The sequence below is a fragment of the Aquarana catesbeiana genome, linkage group LG07, assembly GCF_042186555.1.
Source record: "Aquarana catesbeiana isolate 2022-GZ linkage group LG07, ASM4218655v1, whole genome shotgun sequence".
Lineage (NCBI taxonomy): Eukaryota > Metazoa > Chordata > Amphibia > Anura > Ranidae > Aquarana > Aquarana catesbeiana.
Window position 1 is genome coordinate 44,097,252 of NC_133330.1, and position 19,692 is coordinate 44,116,943.

At 42.5% G+C, this 19,692-nt stretch overlaps 10 non-coding genes across 10 annotated transcripts; all 10 read right to left on the bottom strand.

Moving 5' to 3' along the window:
• Positions 1–750: 750 nt before the first annotated feature.
• On the bottom strand, positions 751–823 carry TRNAR-CCG (transfer RNA arginine (anticodon CCG)). Its single transcript has one exon. It is a non-coding gene; the product is annotated as a tRNA-Arg (tRNA).
• A 1,748-nt stretch (positions 824–2,571) lies between these two features.
• Positions 2,572–2,644, bottom strand: TRNAQ-CUG (transfer RNA glutamine (anticodon CUG)). The gene has a single exon. It is a non-coding gene; the product is annotated as a tRNA-Gln (tRNA).
• A 1,748-nt stretch (positions 2,645–4,392) lies between these two features.
• On the bottom strand, positions 4,393–4,465 carry TRNAR-CCG (transfer RNA arginine (anticodon CCG)). Its single transcript has one exon. It is a non-coding gene; the product is annotated as a tRNA-Arg (tRNA).
• A 1,913-nt stretch (positions 4,466–6,378) lies between these two features.
• Positions 6,379–6,451, bottom strand: TRNAR-CCG (transfer RNA arginine (anticodon CCG)). The gene has a single exon. It is a non-coding gene; the product is annotated as a tRNA-Arg (tRNA).
• A 1,748-nt stretch (positions 6,452–8,199) lies between these two features.
• Positions 8,200–8,272, bottom strand: TRNAR-CCG (transfer RNA arginine (anticodon CCG)). Its single transcript has one exon. It is a non-coding gene; the product is annotated as a tRNA-Arg (tRNA).
• A 1,748-nt stretch (positions 8,273–10,020) lies between these two features.
• TRNAR-CCG (transfer RNA arginine (anticodon CCG)) lies at positions 10,021–10,093 on the bottom strand. Its single transcript has one exon. It is a non-coding gene; the product is annotated as a tRNA-Arg (tRNA).
• Positions 10,094–11,841: 1,748 nt separating this feature from the next.
• TRNAR-CCG (transfer RNA arginine (anticodon CCG)) lies at positions 11,842–11,914 on the bottom strand. The gene has a single exon. It is a non-coding gene; the product is annotated as a tRNA-Arg (tRNA).
• A 1,750-nt stretch (positions 11,915–13,664) lies between these two features.
• TRNAR-UCG (transfer RNA arginine (anticodon UCG)) lies at positions 13,665–13,737 on the bottom strand. Its single transcript has one exon. It is a non-coding gene; the product is annotated as a tRNA-Arg (tRNA).
• Positions 13,738–17,300: 3,563 nt separating this feature from the next.
• Positions 17,301–17,373, bottom strand: TRNAR-CCG (transfer RNA arginine (anticodon CCG)). The gene has a single exon. It is a non-coding gene; the product is annotated as a tRNA-Arg (tRNA).
• Positions 17,374–19,122: 1,749 nt separating this feature from the next.
• Positions 19,123–19,195, bottom strand: TRNAR-CCG (transfer RNA arginine (anticodon CCG)). The gene has a single exon. It is a non-coding gene; the product is annotated as a tRNA-Arg (tRNA).
• Between the last annotated feature and the right edge of the window lie 497 nt (positions 19,196–19,692).

The window sequence follows — 19,692 nt, forward strand, 5'->3', positions numbered from 1 at the left end:
GGAGAGGGGAAACACTGGTATACTAATCAGTACCAGTGTGCAAAAGTGTGTTTGCTTTGGAAGAATAAATCACCACTGATGTTGGGTGTCCTACGTGTGTCGATACTGTTGCATTATGTAAAATATTAGAATCGTTTTTTAGACTTTAGAAGCTAAAGCCTTGAGATTGTCCATATTTTAAAGGGTGCCTTGACTGAATAAGGCTGAGAAACACTGAACTAGAGTCTAAAGTCATGATACATCTGTTAACCCAATGTAGCTGTCTTCCCCAATGTAGCTGTCTTTGGTCAGATTGGGAACAGTAACAACTCCGTAAATCCTCTACAATGTTCTCTGGCCAAACCTGCTCAGTTGAAGAATCAGTGGGTCAAAACTGAATTTTCTTCTGTTTGGAATGAGCAGTGCAGTGCGGTCATGCGTCCATGTGCAGTCATCCATAGTCCATCTCAGGAGCGAGCAAGAGAGGTTCTACATTTCTACATGAAGTGAGACCATGGAGAATGAATGCAGAACATATACTTACATAGAGTATTATTTTTTGCATAGAGCATGTAACTGGGTAGGCGCTCGGCAGGGGACACAGAAGACGGTGGCAATGATTCCCCACTTCTACAAGGATCCAACAGGTATGGCAAATGCATAAATTCAGAGGTCCAAGCTGGAGCTATGTAACTATACATTTAGGTCTATATCTGGAATTCATCTTTGGGATAGCAGGATGCCATTATGGCAACAGAGAACCATAAACTACGACCCAGATGGGACTTGAACCCACAATCTTCAGCTCCGGAGGCTGACGCCTTATCCATTAGGCCACTGGGTCAATCTTATTATATCCAACTCATTGCATGTCAAGCTGTCTTCTCATAGTCTTTCTTTTATTCTCTGGTTCATTTGCATCAGAATTAGTGGAGATGTCTTCACATCATCACTGTGTTCTAAAGCAGCCTTTTTCAACCAGGGTTCCTTGAGGTTTCTTCAGGGGTGCCTTGGCAAAATTCCTAAACAATTGCCAAAAATGTATACAAGCCAGAAGGTGGATTAAGCCTGCCTTTTGGGTACACAAAGCCACAGGTTTTTATTGTGTTGAACTGGATCGACTAATGTCTTTTTTCAGCCTTACCGACTATGTATTTATAAATGTAAGGCGTCCATTTCAACCTTACAGTCACCGGCATCCTAACAACCAGTGATGTCGTTAGTGTTGACCCTCCTCTCCCCCTCTTCTTTTTTGCGTACACTATGTAGCAAGTTAGCTACTTAGGCCTGAACCCAGAAGACAGCAGCGATTGTGGTAGTAGCAGTGACTGCTACAGTGATTTGCTGGTTCTACAAGGGCCCACAGGCATGGCATATGCATACATACAATATGTATATGCCATGGCGATGCAATGTAACTATGCAATATGACCCATACCTGGAATTAAGGATAGAAAGATGCCATTATGGCAACAGAGAAACATAAACACTGACCAGTCATCTCAGAGTCTATCTTTTGTTCTCTGGTTCATTTGCATCTGAATTAGAGGAGATGTCTATACATCATCTGTAGTGTTCTAGAGCCTACAGTCATGGCACATCGATAACTCAATATGGCTATCTTTGGTCAGATTGAGAACAGTAACTACTCTGTAAATCCTCTATGATATACTCTGGCCAAACCTGCTCAGTTGAAGAATCAATAGTCGGAAACTGAATTTTCCTCTGGAATGAGCTGTGCAGGTTAGTAGTGGTGATGTGCACTACTCTATGGTTGACCCTCCCCTGCCCCGCTCTGTCATCAATGGGGTCACATTAGCTGAGTGATGAAGAGAAACTAAGGGAGAGGGGAAACACTGGTATACTAATCAGTACCAGTGTGCAAAAGTGTGTTTGCTTTGGAAGAATAAATCACCACTGATGTTGGGTGTCCTACGTGTGTCGATACTGTTGCATTATGTAAAATATTAGAATCGTTTTTTAGACTTTAGAAGCTAAAGCCTTGAGATTGTCCATATTTTAAAGGGTGCCTTGACTGAATAAGGTTGAGAAACACTGAACTAGAGCCTAAAGTCATGATACATCTGTTAACCCAATGTAGCTGTCTTCCCCAATGTAGCTGTCTTTGGTCAGATTGGGAACAGTAACAACTCCGTAAATCCTCTACAATGTTCTCTGGCCAAACCTGCTCAGTTGAAGAATCAGTGGGTCAAAACTGAATTTTCTTCTGTTTGGAATGAGCAGTGCAGTGCGGTCATGTGTCCATGTGCAGTCATCCATAGTCCATCTCAGGAGCGAGCAAGAGAGGTTCTACATTTCTACATGCAGTGAGACCATGGAGAATGAATGCAGAACATATACTTACATAGAATATTATTTTTTGCATAGAGCATGTAACTGGGTAGGCGCTCGGCAGGGGACACAGAAGACGGTGGCAATGATTCCCCACTTCTACAAGGATCCAACAGGTATGACAAATGCATAAATTCAGAGGTCCAAGCTGGAGCTATGTAACTATACATTTAGGTCTATATCTGGAATTCATCTTTGGGATAGCAGGATGCCATTATGGCAACAGAGAACCATAAGCTACGACCCAGATGGGACTTGAACCCACAATCTTCAGCTCCAGAGGCTGACGCCTTATCCATTAGGCCACTGGGTCAATCTTATTATATCCAACTCATTGCATGTCAAGCTGTCTTCTCATAGTCTTTCTTTTATTCTCTGGTTCATTTGCATCAGAATTAGTGGAGATGTCTTCACATCATCACTGTGTTCTAAAGCAGCCTTTTTCAACCAGGGTTCCTTGAGGTTTCTTCAGGGGTGCCTTGGCAAAATTCCTAAACAATTGCCAAAAATGTATACAAGCCAGAAGGTGGATTAAGCCTGCCTTTTGGGTACACAAAGCCACAGGTTTTTATTGTGTTGAACTGGATCGACTAATGTCTTTTTTCAGCCTTACCGACTATGTATTTATAAATGTAAGGCGTCCATTTCAACCTTACAGTCACCGGCGTCCTAACAACCAGTGATGTCGTTAGTGTTGACCCTCCTCTCCCCCTCTTCTTTTTTGCGTACACTATGTAGCAAGTTAGCTACTTAGGCCTGAACCCAGAAGACAGCAGCGATTGTGGTAGTAGCAGTGACTGCTACAGTGATTTGCTGGTTCTACAAGGGCCCACAGGCATGGCATATGCATACATACAATATGTATATGCCATGGCGATGCAATGTAACTATGCAATATGACCCATACCTGGAATTAAGGATAGAAAGATGCCATTATGGCAACAGAGAAACATAAACACTGACCAGTCATCTCAGAGTCTATCTTTTGTTCTCTGGTTCATTTGCATCTGAATTAGAGGAGATGTCTATACATCATCTGTAGTGTTCTAGAGCCTACAGTCATGGCACATCGATAACTCAATATGGCTATCTTTGGTCAGATTCAGAACAGTAACTACTCTGTAAATCCTCTATGATATACTCTGGCCAAACCTGCTCAGTTGAAGAATCAATAGTCGGAAACTGAATTTTCCTCTGGAATGAGCTGTGCAGGTTAGTAGTGGTGATGTGCACTACTCTATGGTTGACCCTCCCCTGCCCCGCTCTGTCATCAATGGGGTCACATTAGCTGAGTGATGAAGAGAAACTAAGGGAGAGGGGAAACACTGGTATACTAATCAGTACCAGTGTGCAAAAGTGTGTTTGCTTTGGAAGAATAAATCACCACTGATGTTGGGTGTCCTACGTGTGTCGATACTGTTGCATTATGTAAAATATTAGAATCGTTTTTTAGACTTTAGAAGCTAAAGCCTTGAGATTGTCCATATTTTAAAGGGTGCCTTGACTGAATAAGGTTGAGAAACACTGAACTAGAGCCTAAAGTCATGATACATCTGTTAACCCAATGTAGCTGTCTTCCCCAATGTAGCTGTCTTTGGTCAGATTGGGAACAGTAACATCTCCGTAAATCCTCTACAATGTTCTCTGGCCAAACCTGCTCAGTTGAAGAATCAGTGGGTCAAAACTGAATTTTCTTCTGTTTGGAATGAGCAGTGCAGTGCGGTCATGTGTCCATGTGCAGTCATCCATAGTCCATCTCAGGAGCGAGCAAGAGAGGTTCTACATTTCTACATGCAGTGAGACCATGGAGAATGAATGCAGAACATATACTTACATAGAATATTATTTTTTGCATAGAGCATGTAACTGGGTAGGCGCTCGGCAGGGGACACAGAAGACGGTGGCAATGATTCCCCACTTCTACAAGGATCCAACAGGTATGGCAAATGCATAAATTCAGATGTCCAAGCTGGAGCTATGTAACTATACATTTAGGTCTATATCTGGAATTCATCTTTGGGATAGCAGGATGCCATTATGGCAACAGAGAACCATAAACTACGACCCAGATGGGACTTGAACCCACAATCTTCAGCTCCGGAGGCTGACGCCTTATCCATTAGGCCACTGGGTCAATCTTATTATATTTAACTCATTGCATGTCAAGCTGTCTTCTCATAGTCTTTCTTTTATTCTCTGGTTCATTTGCATCAGAATTATTGGAGATGTCTTCACATCATCACTGTGTTCTAAAGCAGCCTTTTTCAACCAGGGTTCCTTGAGGTTTCTTCACGGGTGCCTTGGCAAAATTCCTAAACAATTGCCAAAAATGTATACAAGCCAGAAGGTGGATTAAGCCTGCCTTTTGGGTACACAAAGCCACCAGTTTTTATTGTGTTGAACTGGATCGACTAATGTCTTTTTTCAGCCTTACCGACTATGTATTTATAAATGTAAGGCGTCCATTTCAACCTTACAGTCACCGGCGTCCTAACAACCAGTGATGTCGTTAGTGTTGACCCTCCTCTCCCCCTCTTCTTTTTTGCGTACACTATGTAGCAAGTTAGCTACTTAGGCCTGAACCCAGAAGACAGCAGCGATTGTGGTAGTAGCAGTGACTGCTACAGTGATTTGCTGGTTCTACAAGGGCCCACAGGCATGGCATATGCATACATACAATATGTATATGCCATGGCGATGCAATGTAACTATGCAATATGACCCATACCTGGAATTAAGGATAGAAAGATGCCATTATGGCAACAGAGAAACATAAACACTGACCAGTCATCTCAGAGTCTATCTTTTGTTCTCTGGTTCATTTGCATCTGAATTAGAGGAGATGTCTATACATCATCTGTAGTGTTCTAGAGCCTACAGTCATGGCACATCGATAACTCAATATGGCTATCTTTGGTCAGATTGAGAACAGTAACTACTCTGTAAATCCTCTATGATATACTCTGGCCAAACCTGCTCAGTTGAAGAATCAATAGTCGGAAACTGAATTTTCCTCTGGAATGAGCTGTGCAGGTTAGTAGTGGTGATGTGCACTACTCTATGGTTGACCCTCCCCTGCCCCGCTCTGTCATCAATGGGGTCACATTAGCTGAGTGATGAAGAGAAACTAAGGGAGAGGGGAAACACTGGTATACTAATCAGTACCAGTGTGCAAAAGTGTGTTTGCTTTGGAAGAATAAATCACCACTGATGTTGGGTGTCCTACGTGTGTCGATACTGTTGCATTATGTAAAATATTAGAATCGTTTTTTAGACTTTAGAAGCTAAAGCCTTGAGATTGTCCATATTTTAAAGGGTGCCTTGACTGAATAAGGCTGAGAAACACTGAACTAGAGTCTAAAGCAGGGGTCTCAAACTGGTGGCCCTCCAGATGTTACGAAACTACAAGTCCCATCATGCCTCTGCCTGTGGGAGTCATGCTTTTAACTGTCAGCCTTGCAATGCCTCATGGGACTTGTAGTTTAGCAACAGCTGGAGGGCCGTCAGTTTGAGACCCCTGGTCTAAAGTCATGATACATCTGTTAACCCAATGTAGCTGTCTTCCCCAATGTAGCTGTCTTTGGTCAGATTGGGAACAGTAACAACTCCGTAAATCCTCTACAATGTTCTCTGGCCAAACCTGCTCAGTTGAAGAATCAGTGGGTCAAAACTGAATTTTCTTCTGTTTGGAATGAGCAGTGCAGTGCGGTCATGTGTCCATGTGCAGTCATCCATAGTCCATCTCAGGAGCGAGCAAGAGAGGTTCTACATTTCTACATGCAGTGAGACCATGGAGAATGAATGCAGAACATATACTTACATAGAATATTATTTTTTGCATAGAGCATGTAACTGGGTAGGCGCTCGGCAGGGGACACAGAAGACGGTGGCAATGATTCCCCACTTCTACAAGGATCCAACAGGTATGGCAAATGCATAAATTCAGAGGTCCAAGCTGGAGCTATGTAACTATACATTTAGGTCTATATCTGGAATTCATCTTTGGGATAGCAGGATGCCATTATGGCAACAGAGAACCATAAACTACGACCCAGATGGGACTTGAACCCACAATCTTCAGCTCCGGAGGCTGACGCCTTATCCATTAGGCCACTGGGTCAATCTTATTATATCTAACTCATTGCATGTCAAGCTGTCTTCTCATAGTCTTTCTTTTATTCTCTGGTTCATTTGCATCAGAATTAGTGGAGATGTCTTCACATCATCACTGTGTTCTAAAGCAGCCTTTTTCAACCAGGGTTCCTTGAGGTTTCTTCAGGGGTGCCTTGGCAAAATTCCTAAACAATTGCCAAAAATGTATACAAGCCAGAAGGTGGATTAAGCCTGCCTTTTGGGTACACAAAGCCACAGGTTTTTATTGTGTTGAACTGGATCGACTAATGTCTTTTTTCAGCCTTACCGACTATGTATTTATAAATGTAAGGCGTCCATTTCAACCTTACAGTCACCGGCATCCTAACAACCAGTGATGTCATTAGTGTTGACCCTCCTCTCCCCCTCTTCTTTTTTGCGTACACTATGTAGCAAGTTAGCTACTTAGGCCTGAACCCAGAAGACAGCAGCGAATGTGGTAGTAGCAGTGACTGCTACAGTGATTTGCTGGTTCTACAAGGGTCCACAGGCATGGCATATGCATACATACAATATGTATATGCCATGGTGATGCAATGTAACTATTCAATATGACCCATACCTGGAATTCAGGATAGAAAGATGCCATTATGGCAACAGAGAAACATAAACACTGACCAGTCATCTCAGAGTCTATCTTTTGTTCTCTGGTTCATTTGCATCTGAATTAGAGGAGATGTCTATACATCATCTGTAGTGTTGTAGAGCCTACAGTCATGGCACATCGATAACTCAGTATGGCTATCTTTGGTCAGATTGAGAACAGTAACTACTCTGTAAATCCTCTATGATATACTCTGGCCAAACCTGCTCAGTTGAAGAATCAATAGTCGGAAACTGAATTTTCCTCTGGAATGAGCTGTGCAGGTTAGTAGTGGTGATGTGCACTACTCTATGGTTGACCCTCCCCTGCCCCGCTCTGTCATCAATGGGGTCACATTAGCTGAGTGATGAAGAGAAACTAAGGGAGAGGGGAAACACTGGTATACTAATCAGTACCAGTGTGCAAAAGTGTGTTTGCTTTGGAAGAATAAATCACCACTGATGTTGGGTGTCCTACGTGTGTCGATACTGTTGCAATATGTAAAATATTAGAATAGTTTTTTAGACTTTAGAAGCTAAAGCCTTGAGATTGTCCATATTTTAAAGGGTGCCTTGACTGAATAAGGTTGAGAAACACTGAACTAGAGCCTAAAGTCATGATACATCTGTTAACCCAATGTAGCTGTCTTCCCCAATGTAGCTGTCTTTGGTCAGATTGGGAACAGTAACAACTCCGTAAATCCTCTACAATGTTCTCTGGCCAAACCTGCTCAGTTGAAGAATCAGTGGGTCAAAACTGAATTTTCTTCTGTTTGGAATGAGCAGTGCAGTGCGGTCATGTGTCCATGTGCAGTCATCCATAGTCCATCTCAGGAGCGAGCAAGAGAGGTTCTACATTTCTACATGCAGTGAGACCATGGAGAATGAATGCAGAACATATACTTACATAGAATACTATTTTTTGCATAGAGCATGTAACTGGGTAGGCGCTCGGCAGGGGACACAGAAGACGGTGGCAATGATTCTCCACTTCTACAAGGATCCAACAGGTATGGCAAATGCATAAATTCAGAGGTCCAAGCTGGAGCTATGTAACTATACATTTAGGTCTATATCTGGAATTCATCTTTGGGATAGCAGGATGCCATTATGGCAACAGAGAACCATAAACTACGACCCAGATGGGACTTGAACCCACAATCTTCAGCTCCGGAGGCTGACGCCTTATCCATTAGGCCACTGGGTCAATCTTATTATATCCAACTCATTGCATGTCAAGCTGTCTTCTCATAGTCTTTCTTTTATTCTCTGGTTAATTTGCATCAGAATTAGTGGAGATGTCTTCACATCATCACTGTGTTCTAAAGCAGCCTTTTTCAACCAGGGTTCCTTGAGGTTTCTTCAGGGGTGCCTTGGCAAAATTCCTAAACAATTGCCAAAAATGTATACAAGCCAGAAGGTGGATTAAGCCTGCCTTTTGGGTACACAAAGCCACAGGTTTTTATTGTGTTGAACTGGATCGACTAATGTCTTTTTTCAGCCTTACCGACTATGTATTTATAAATGTAAGGCGTCCATTTCAACCTTACAGTCACCGGCGTCCTAACAACCAGTGATGTCGTTAGTGTTGACCCTCCTCTCCCCCTCTTCTTTTTTGCGTACACTATGTAGCAAGTTAGCTACTTAGGCCTGAACCCAGAAGACAGCAGCGATTGTGGTAGTAGCAGTGACTGCTACAGTGATTTGCTGGTTCTACAAGGGCCCACAGGCATGGCATATGCATACATACAATATGTATATGCCATGGCGATGCAATGTAACTATGCAATATGACCCATACCTGGAATTAAGGATAGAAAGATGCCATTATGGCAACAGAGAAACATAAACACTGACCAGTCATCTCAGAGTCTATCTTTTGTTCTCTGGTTTATTTGCATCTGAATTAGAGGAGATGTCTATACATCATCTGTAGTGTTCTAGAGCCTACAGTCATGGCACATCGATAACTCAATATGGCTATCTTTGGTCAGATTGAGAACAGTAACTACTCTGTAAATCCTCTATGATATACTCTGGCCAAACCTGCTCAGTTGAAGAATCAATAGTCGGAAACTGAATTTTCCTCTGGAATGAGCTGTGCAGGTTAGTAGTGGTGATGTGCACTACTCTATGGTTGACCCTCCCCTGCCCCGCTCTGTCATCAATGGGGTCACATTAGCTGAGTGATGAAGAGAAACTAAGGGAGAGGGGAAACACTGGTATACTAATCAGTACCAGTGTGCAAAAGTGTGTTTGCTTTGGAAGAATAAATCACCACTGATGTTGGGTGTCCTACGTGTGTCGATACTGTTGCATTATGTAAAATATTAGAATCGTTTTTTAGACTTTAGAAGCTAAAGCCTTGAGATTGTCCATATTTTAAAGGGTGCCTTGACTGAATAAGGCTGAGAAACACTGAACTAGAGTCTAAAGTCATGATACATCTGTTAACCCAATGTAGCTGTCTTCCCCAATGTAGCTGTCTTTGGTCAGATTGGGAACAGTAACAACTCCGTAAATCCTCTACAATGTTCTCTGGCCAAACCTGCTCAGTTGAAGAATCAGTGGGTCAAAACTGAATTTTCTTCTGTTTGGAATGAGCAGTGCAGTGCGGTCATGTGTCCATGTGCAGTCATCCATAGTCCATCTCAGGAGCGAGCAAGAGAGGTTCTACATTTCTACATGCAGTGAGACCATGGAGAATGAATGCAGAACATATACTTACATAGAATATTATTTTTTGCATAGAGCATGTAACTGGGTAGGCGCTCGGCAGGGGACACAGAAGACGGTGGCAATGATTCCCCACTTCTACAAGGATCCAACAGGTATGGCAAATGCATAAATTCAGAGGTCCAAGCTGGAGCTATGTAACTATACATTTAGGTCTATATCTGGAATTCATCTTTGGGATAGCAGGATGCCATTACGGCAACAGAGAACCATAAACTACGACCCAGATGGGACTTGAACCCACAATCTTCAGCTCCGGAGGCTGACGCCTTATCCATTAGGCCACTGGGTCAACCTTATTATATCTAACTCATTGCATGTCAAGCTGTTTTCTCATAGTCTTTCTTTTATTCTCTGGTTCATTTGCATCATAATTAGTGGAGATGTCTTCACATCATCACTGTGTTCTAAAGCAGCCTTTTTCAACCAGGGTTCCTTGAGGTTTCTTCAGGGGTGCCTTGGCAAAATTCCTAAACAATTGCCAAAAATGTATACAAGCCAGAAGGTGGATTAAGCCTGCCTTTTGGGTACACAAAGCCACAGGTTTTTATTGTGTTGAACTGGATCGACTAATGTCTTTTTTCAGCCTTACCGACTATGTATTTATAAATGTAAGGCGTCCATTTCAACCTTACAGTCACCGGCGTCCTAACAACCAGTGATGTCGTTAGTGTTGACCCTCCTCTCCCCCTCTTCTTTTTTGCGTACACTATGTAGCAAGTTAGCTACTTAGGCCTGAACCCAGAAGACAGCAGCGATTGTGGTAGTAGCAGTGACTGCTACAGTGATTTGCTGGTTCTACAAGGGCCCACAGGCATGGCATATGCATACATACAATATGTATATGCCATGGCGATGCAATGTAACTATGCAATATGACCCATACCTGGAATTAAGGATAGAAAGATGCCATTATGGCAACAGAGAAACATAAACACTGACCAGTCATCTCAGAGTCTATCTTTTGTTCTCTGGTTCATTTGCATCTGAATTAGAGGAGATGTCTATACATCATCTGTAGTGTTCTAGAGCCTACAGTCATGGCACATCGATAACTCAATATGGCTATCTTTGGTCAGATTGAGAACAGTAACTACTCTGTAAATCCTCTATGATATACTCTGGCCAAACCTGCTCAGTTGAAGAATCAATAGTCGGAAACTGAATTTTCCTCTGGAATGAGCTGTGCAGGTTAGTAGTGGTGATGTGCACTACTCTATGGTTGACCCTCCCCTGCCCCGCTCTGTCATCAATGGGGTCACATTAGCTGAGTGATGAAGAGAAACTAAGGGAGAGGGGAAACACTGGTATACTAATCAGTACCAGTGTGCAAAAGTGTGTTTGCTTTGGAAGAATAAATCACCACTGATGTTGGGTGTCCTACGTGTGTCGATACTGTTGCATTATGTAAAATATTAGAATCGTTTTTTAGACTTTAGAAGCTAAAGCCTTGAGATTGTCCATATTTTAAAGGGTGCCTTGACTGAATAAGGCTGAGAAACACTGAACTAGAGTCTAAAGTCATGATACATCTGTTAACCCAATGTAGCTGTCTTCCCCAATGTAGCTGTCTTTGGTCAGATTGGGAACAGTAACAACTCCGTAAATCCTCTACAATGTTCTCTGGCCAAACCTGCTCAGTTGAAGAATCAGTGGGTCAAAACTGAATTTTCTTCTGTTTGGAATGAGCAGTGCAGTGCGGTCATGTGTCCATGTGCAGTCATCCATAGTCCATCTCAGGAGCGAGCAAGAGAGGTTCTACATTTCTACATGCAGTGAGACCATGGAGAATGAATGCAGAACATATACTTACATAGAATATTATTTTTTGCATAGAGCATGTAACTGGGTAGGCGCTCGGCAGGGGACACAGAAGACGGTGGCAATGATTCCCCACTTCTACAAGGATCCAACAGGTATGGCAAATGCATAAATTCAGAGGTCCAAGCTGGAGCTATGTAACTATACATTTAGGTCTATATCTGGAATTCATCTTTGGGATAGCAGGATGCCATTACGGCAACAGAGAACCATAAACTACGACCCAGATGGGACTTGAACCCACAATCTTCAGCTCCGGAGGCTGACGCCTTATCCATTAGGCCACTGGGTCAACCTTATTATATCTAACTCATTGCATGTCAAGCTGTTTTCTCATAGTCTTTCTTTTATTCTCTGGTTCATTTGCATCATAATTAGTGGAGATGTCTTCACATCATCACTGTGTTCTAAAGCAGCCTTTTTCAACCAGGGTTCCTTGAGGTTTCTTCAGGGGTGCCTTGGCAAAATTCCTAAACAATTGCCAAAAATGTATACAAGCCAGAAGGTGGATTAAGCCTGCCTTTTGGGTACACAAAGCCACAGGTTTTTATTGTGTTGAACTGGATCGACTAATGTCTTTTTTCAGCCTTACCGACTATGTATTTATAAATGTAAGGCGTCCATTTCAACCTTACAGTCACCGGCATCCTAACAACCAGTGATGTCATTAGTGTTGACCCTCCTCTCCCCCTCTTCTTTTTTGCGTACACTATGTAGCAAGTTAGCTACTTAGGCCTGAACCCAGAAGACAGCAGCGAATGTGGTAGTAGCAGTGACTGCTACAGTGATTTGCTGGTTCTACAAGGGTCCACAGGCATGGCATATGCATACATACAATATGTATATGCCATGGTGATGCAATGTAACTATTCAATATGACCCATACCTGGAATTCAGGATAGAAAGATGCCATTATGGCAACAGAGAAACATAAACACTGACCAGTCATCTCAGAGTCTATCTTTTGTTCTCTGGTTCATTTGCATCTGAATTAGAGGAGATGTCTATACATCATCTGTAGTGTTCTAGAGCCTACAGTCATGGCACATCGATAACTCAATATGGCTATCTTTGGTCAGATTGAGAACAGTAACTACTCTGTAAATCCTCTATGATATACTCTGGCCAAACCTGCTCAGTTGAAGAATCAATAGTCGGAAACTGAATTTTCCTCTGGAATGAGCTGTGCAGGTTAGTAGTGGTGATGTGCACTACTCTATGGTTGACCCTCCCCTGCCCCGCTCTGTCATCAATGGGGTCACATTAGCTGAGTGATGAAGAGAAACTAAGGGAGAGGGGAAACACTGGTATACTAATCAGTACCAGTGTGCAAAAGTGTGTTTGCTTTGGAAGAATAAATCACCACTGATGTTGGGTGTCCTACGTGTGTCGATACTGTTGCATTATGTAAAATATTAGAATCGTTTTTTAGACTTTAGAAGCTAAAGCCTTGAGATTGTCCATATTTTAAAGGGTGCCTTGACTGAATAAGGTTGAGAAACACTGAACTAGAGCCTAAAGTCATGATACATCTGTTAACCCAATGTAGCTGTCTTCCCCAATGTAGCTGTCTTTGGTCAGATTGGGAACAGTAACAACTCCGTAAATCCTCTACAATGTTCTCTCTGGCCAAACCTGCTCAGTTGAAGAATCAGTGGGTCAAAACTGAATTTTCTTCTGTTTGGAATGAGCAGTGCAGTGCGGTCATGTGTCCATGTGCAGTCATCCATAGTCCATCTCAGGAGCGAGCAAGAGAGGTTCTACATTTCTACATGCAGTGAGACCATGGAGAATGAATGCAGAACATATACTTACATAGAATACTATTTTTTGCATAGAGCATGTAACTGGGTAGGCGCTCGGCAGGGGACACAGAAGACGGTGGCAATGATTCTCCACTTCTACAAGGATCCAACAGGTATGGCAAATGCATAAATTCAGAGGTCCAAGCTGGAGCTATGTAACTATACATTTAGGTCTATATCTGGAATTCATCTTTGGGATAGCAGGATGCCATTATGGCAACAGAGAACCGTAAACTACGACCCAGATGGGACTTGAACCCACAATCTTCAGCTCCGAAGGCTGACGCCTTATCCATTACGCCACTGGGTCAATCTTATTATATCCAACTCATTGCATGTCAAGCTGTCTTCTCATAGTCTTTCTTTTATTCTCTGGTTCATTTGCATCAGAATTAGTGGAGATGTCTTCACATCATCACTGTGTTCTAAAGCAGCCTTTTTCAACCAGGGTTCCTTGAGGTTTCTTCAGGGGTGCCTTGGCAAAATTCCTAAACAATTGCCAAAAATGTATACAAGCCAGAAGGTGGATTAAGCCTGCCTTTTGGGTACACAAAGCCACAGGTTTTTATTGTGTTGAACTGGATCGACTAATGTCTTTTTTCAGCCTTACCGACTATGTATTTATAAATGTAAGGCGTCCATTTCAACCTTACAGTCACCGGCGTCCTAACAACCAGTGATGTCGTTAGTGTTGACCCTCCTCTCCCCCTCTTCTTTTTTGCGTACACTATGTAGCAAGTTAGCTACTTAGGCCTGAACCCAGAAGACAGCAGCGATTGTGGTAGTAGCAGTGACTGCTACAGTGATTTGCTGGTTCTACAAGGGCCCACAGGCATGGCATATGCATACATACAATATGTATATGCCATGGCGATGCAATGTAACTATGCAATATGACCCATACCTGGAATTAAGGATAGAAAGATGCCATTATGGCAACAGAGAAACATAAACACTGACCAGTCATCTCAGAGTCTATCTTTTGTTCTCTGGTTCATTTGCATCTGAATTAGAGGAGATGTCTATACATCATCTGTAGTGTTCTAGAGCCTACAGTCATGGCACATCGATAACTCAATATGGCTATCTTTGGTCAGATTGAGAACAGTAACTACTCTGTAAATCCTCTATGATATACTCTGGCCAAACCTGCTCAGTTGAAGAATCAATAGTCGGAAACTGAATTTTCCTCTGGAATGAGCTGTGCAGGTTAGTAGTGGTGATGTGCACTACTCTATGGTTGACCCTCCCCTGCCCCGCTCTGTCATCAATGGGGTCACATTAGCTGAGTGATGAAGAGAAACTAAGGGAGAGGGGAAACACTGGTATACTAATCAGTACCAGTGTGCAAAAGTGTGTTTGCTTTGGAAGAATAAATCACCACTGATGTTGGGTGTCCTACGTGTGTCGATACTGTTGCATTATGTAAAATATTAGAATCGTTTTTTAGACTTTAGAAGCTAAAGCCTTGAGATTGTCCATATTTTAAAGGGTGCCTTGACTGAATAAGGTTGAGAAACACTGAACTAGAGCCTAAAGTCATGATACATCTGTTAACCCAATGTAGCTGTCTTCCCCAATGTAGCTGTCTTTGGTCAGATTGGGAACAGTAACATCTCCGTAAATCCTCTACAATGTTCTCTGGCCAAACCTGCTCAGTTGAAGAATCAGTGGGTCAAAACTGAATTTTCTTCTGTTTGGAATGAGCAGTGCAGTGCGGTCATGTGTCCATGTGCAGTCATCCATAGTCCATCTCAGGAGCGAGCAAGAGAGGTTCTACATTTCTACATGCAGTGAGACCATGGAGAATGAATGCAGAACATATACTTACATAGAATATTATTTTTTGCATAGAGCATGTAACTGGGTAGGCGCTCGGCAGGGGACACAGAAGACGGTGGCAATGATTCCCCACTTCTACAAGGATCCAACAGGTATGGCAAATGCATAAATTCAGAGGTCCAAGCTGGAGCTATGTAACTATACATTTAGGTCTATATCTGGAATTCATCTTTGGGATAGCAGGATGCCATTATGGCAACAGAGAACCATAAACTACGACCCAGATGCGACCCACAATCTTCAGCTCCGGAGGCTGACGCCTTATCCATTAGGCCACTGGGTCAATCTTATTATACCCAACTCATTGCATGTCAAGCTGTCTTCTCATAGTCTTTCTTTTATTCTCTGCTTCATTTACATCAGAATTAGTGGAGATGTCTTCACATTATCACTGTGTTCTAAAGCAGCCTTTTTCAACCAGGGTTCCTTGAGGTTTCTTCAGGGGTGCCTTGGCAAAATTCCTAAACAATTGCCAAAAATGTATACAAGCCAGAAGGTGGATTAAGCCTGCCTTTTGGTTACACAAAGCCACAGGTTTTTATTGTTTTGAACTGGATCGACTAATGTCTTTTTTCAGCCTTACCGACTATGTATTTATAAATGTAAGGCGTCCATTTCAACCTTACAGTCACCGGCGTCCTAACAACCAGTGATGTCATTAGTGTTGACCCTCCTCTCCCCCTCTTCTTTTTTGCGTACACTATGTAGCAAGTTAGCTACTTAGGCCTGAACCCAGAAGACAGCAGCGATTGTGGTAGTAGCAGTGACTGCTACAGTGATTTGCTGGTTCTACAAGGGTCCACAGGCATGGCATATGCATACATACAATATGTATATGCCATGGCGATGCAATGTAACTATGCAATATGACCCATACCTGGAATTCAGGATAGAAAGATGCCATTATGGCAACAGAGAAACATAAACACTGACCAGTCATCTCAGAGTCTATCTTTTGTTCTCTGGTTCATTTGCATCTGAATTAGAGGAGATGTCTATACATCATCTGTAGTGTTCTAGAGCCTACAGTCATGGCACATCGATAACTCAATATGGCTATCTTTGGTCAGATTGAGAACAGTAACTACTCTGTAAATCCTCTATGATATACTCTGGCCAAACCTGCTCAGTTGAAGAATCAATAGTCGGAAACTGAATTTTCCTCTGGAATGAGCTGTGCAGGTTAGTAGTGGTGATGTGCACTACTCTATGGTTGACCCTCCCCTGCCCCGCTCTGTCATCAATGGGGTCACATTAGCTGAGTGATGAAGAGAAACTAAGGGAGAGGGGAAACACTGGTATACTAATCAGTACCAGTGTACAAAAGTGTGTTTGCTTTGGAAGAATAAATCACCACTGATGTTGGGTGTCCTACGTGTGTCGATACTGTTGCATTATGTAAAATATTAGAATCGTTTTTTAGACTTTAGAAGCTAAAGCCTTGAGATTGTCCATATTTTAAAGGGTGCCTTGACTGAATAAGGTTGAGAGACACTGACCTAGAGCCTAAAGTCATGATACATCTGTTAACCCAATGTAGCTGTCTTCCCCAATGTAGCTGTCTTTGGTCAGATTGGGAACAGTAACAACTCCGTAAATCCTCTACAATGTTCTCTGGCCAAACCTGCTCAGTTGAAGAATCAGTGGGTCAAAACTGAATTTTCTTCTGTTTGGAATGAGCAGTGCAGTGCGGTCATGTGTCCATGTGCAGTCATCCATAGTCCATCTCAGGAGCGAGCAAGAGAGGTTCTACATTTCTACATGCAGTGAGACCATGGAGAATGAATGCAGAACATATACTTACATAGAATATTATTTTTTGCATAGAGCATGTAACTGGGTAGGCGCTCGGCAGGGGACACAGAAGACGGTGGCAATGATTCTCCACTTCTACAAGGATCCCACAGGTATGGCAAATGTATAAACTCAGAGGTCCAAGCTGGAGCTTTGTAACTATGCAATTAGATCTATATCTGGAATTCATCTTTGGGATAGCAGGATGCCATTATGGCAACAGAGAACCATAAACTACAACCCAGATGGGACTTGAACCCACAATCTTCAGCTCCGGAGGCTGACGCCTTATCCATTAGGCCACTGGGTCAATCTTATTATACCCAACTCATTGCATGTCAAGCTGTCTTCTCATAGTCTTTCTTTTATTCTCTGCTTCATTTGCATCAGAATTAGTGGAGATGTCTTCACATTATCACTGTGTTCTAAAGCAGCCTTTTTCAACCAGGGTTCCTTGAGGTTTCTTCAGGGGTGCCTTGGCAAAATTCCTAAACAATTGCCAAAAATGTATACAAGCCAGAAGGTGGATTAAGCCTGCCTTTTGGTTACACAAAGCCACAGGCTTTTATTGTGTTGAACTGGATCGACTAATGTCTTTTTTCAGCCTTACCGACTATGTATTTATAAATGTAAGGCGTCCATTTCAACCTTACAGTCACCGGCGTCCTAACAACCAGTGATTCATTAGTGATGACCCTCCTCTCCCCCTCTTCTTTTTTGCGTACACTATGTAGCAAGTTAGCTACTTAGGCCTTAACCCAGAAGACAGCAGCGATTGTTGTAGTAGCAGTGACTGCTACAGTGATTTGCTGGTTCTACAAGGGTCCACAGGCATGGCATATGCATACATACAGTATGTATATGCCATGGTGATGCAATGTAACTATGCAATATGACCCATACCTGGAATTCAGGATAGAAAGATGCCATTAGGGCAACAGAGAAACATAAACACTGACCAGTCATCTCAGAGTCTATCTTTTGTTCTCTGGTTCATTTGCATCTGAATTAGAGGAGATGTCTATACATCATCTGTAGTGTTCTAGAGCCTACAGTCATGGCACATCGATAACTCAATATGGCTATCTTTAGTCAGATTGAGAACAGTAACTATTCTGTAATTCCTGTGTGATATACTCTGGCCAAATCTAGTCATTTGAAGAATCAATAATCGGAAATTGAATTTTCCTCTGGAATGAGCTGTGCAGGTTAGTAGTGGTGATGTGCACTATTCTATGGTTGACCCTCCCCTGCCCCTCTCTGTCAACAATGGGGTCACATTAGCTGAGTGATGAAGAGAAGCTAAGGGAGAGGGGAAACACTGGTATACTAATCAGTACCAGTGTGCAAAAGTGTGTTTGCTTTGGAAGAATAAATCACCACTGATGTTGGGTGTCCTACGTGTGTCGATACTGTCGCATTATGTAAAATATTAGAATCGTTTTTTAGACTTTAGAAGCTAAAGCCTTGAGATTGTCCATATTTTAAAGGGTGCCTTGACTGAAAAAGGTTGAGAAACACTGACCTAGAGCCTAGAGTCATGATATACATCTTGTAACCCAATGTAGCTGTCTTCCCCAATCTAGCTGTCTTTGGTCAGATTGGGAACAGTAACAACTCCGTAAATCCTCTACAATATACTCTGGACAAACCTGCTCAGTTGAAGAATCAGTGGGTCAAAACTGAATTTTCTTCTGTTTGGAATGAGCAGTGCAGTGCGGTCATGTGTCCATGTGCAGTCATCCATAGTCCATCTCAGGAGCAAGCAAGAGAGGTTCTACATTTCTACATGCAGTGAGACCATGGAGAATGAATGCAGAACACATACTTACATAGAATATTATTTTTTGCATAGAGCATGTAACAGGGTAGCCACTCGACAGGGGACACAGAAGACAGTGGCAATGATTCTCCACTTCTACAAGGATCCCACAGGTATGGCAAATGCATAAATTCAGAGGTCCAAGCTGGAGCTTTGTAACTATGCAATTAGGTCTATATCTGGAATTCATCTTTGGGATAGCAGGATGCCATTGTGGCAACAGAGAACCATAAACTACAACCCAGATGGGACTTGAACCCACAATCTTCAGCTCCGGAGGCTGACGCCTTATCCATTAGGCCACTGGGTCAATCTTATTACCCTCAACTCATTGCATGTCAAGCTGTCTTCTCATAGTCTTTCTTTTATTCTCTGCTTCATTTGCATCAGAATTAGTGGAGATGTCTTCACATCATCACTGTGTTCTAAAGCAGCCTTTTTCAACCAGGGTTCCTTGAGGTTTCTTCAGGGGTGCCTTGGCAAAATTCCTAAACAATTGCCAAAAATGTATACAAGCCAGAAGGTGGATCAAGCCTGCCTTTTGGTTACACAAAGCCACAGGCTTTTATTGTGTTGAACTGGATGGACTAATGTCTTTTTTCAGCCTTACCGACTATGTATTTATAAATGTAAGGCGTCCATTTCAACCTCACAGTCACCGGCGTCCTAACAACCAGTGATGTCATTAGTGTTGACCCTCCTCTCCCCCTCTTCTTTTTTGCATACACTATGTAGCAAGTTAGCTACTTAGGCCTGAACCCAGAAGATAGCAGCGATTGTTGTAGTAGCAGTGACTGCTACAGTGAT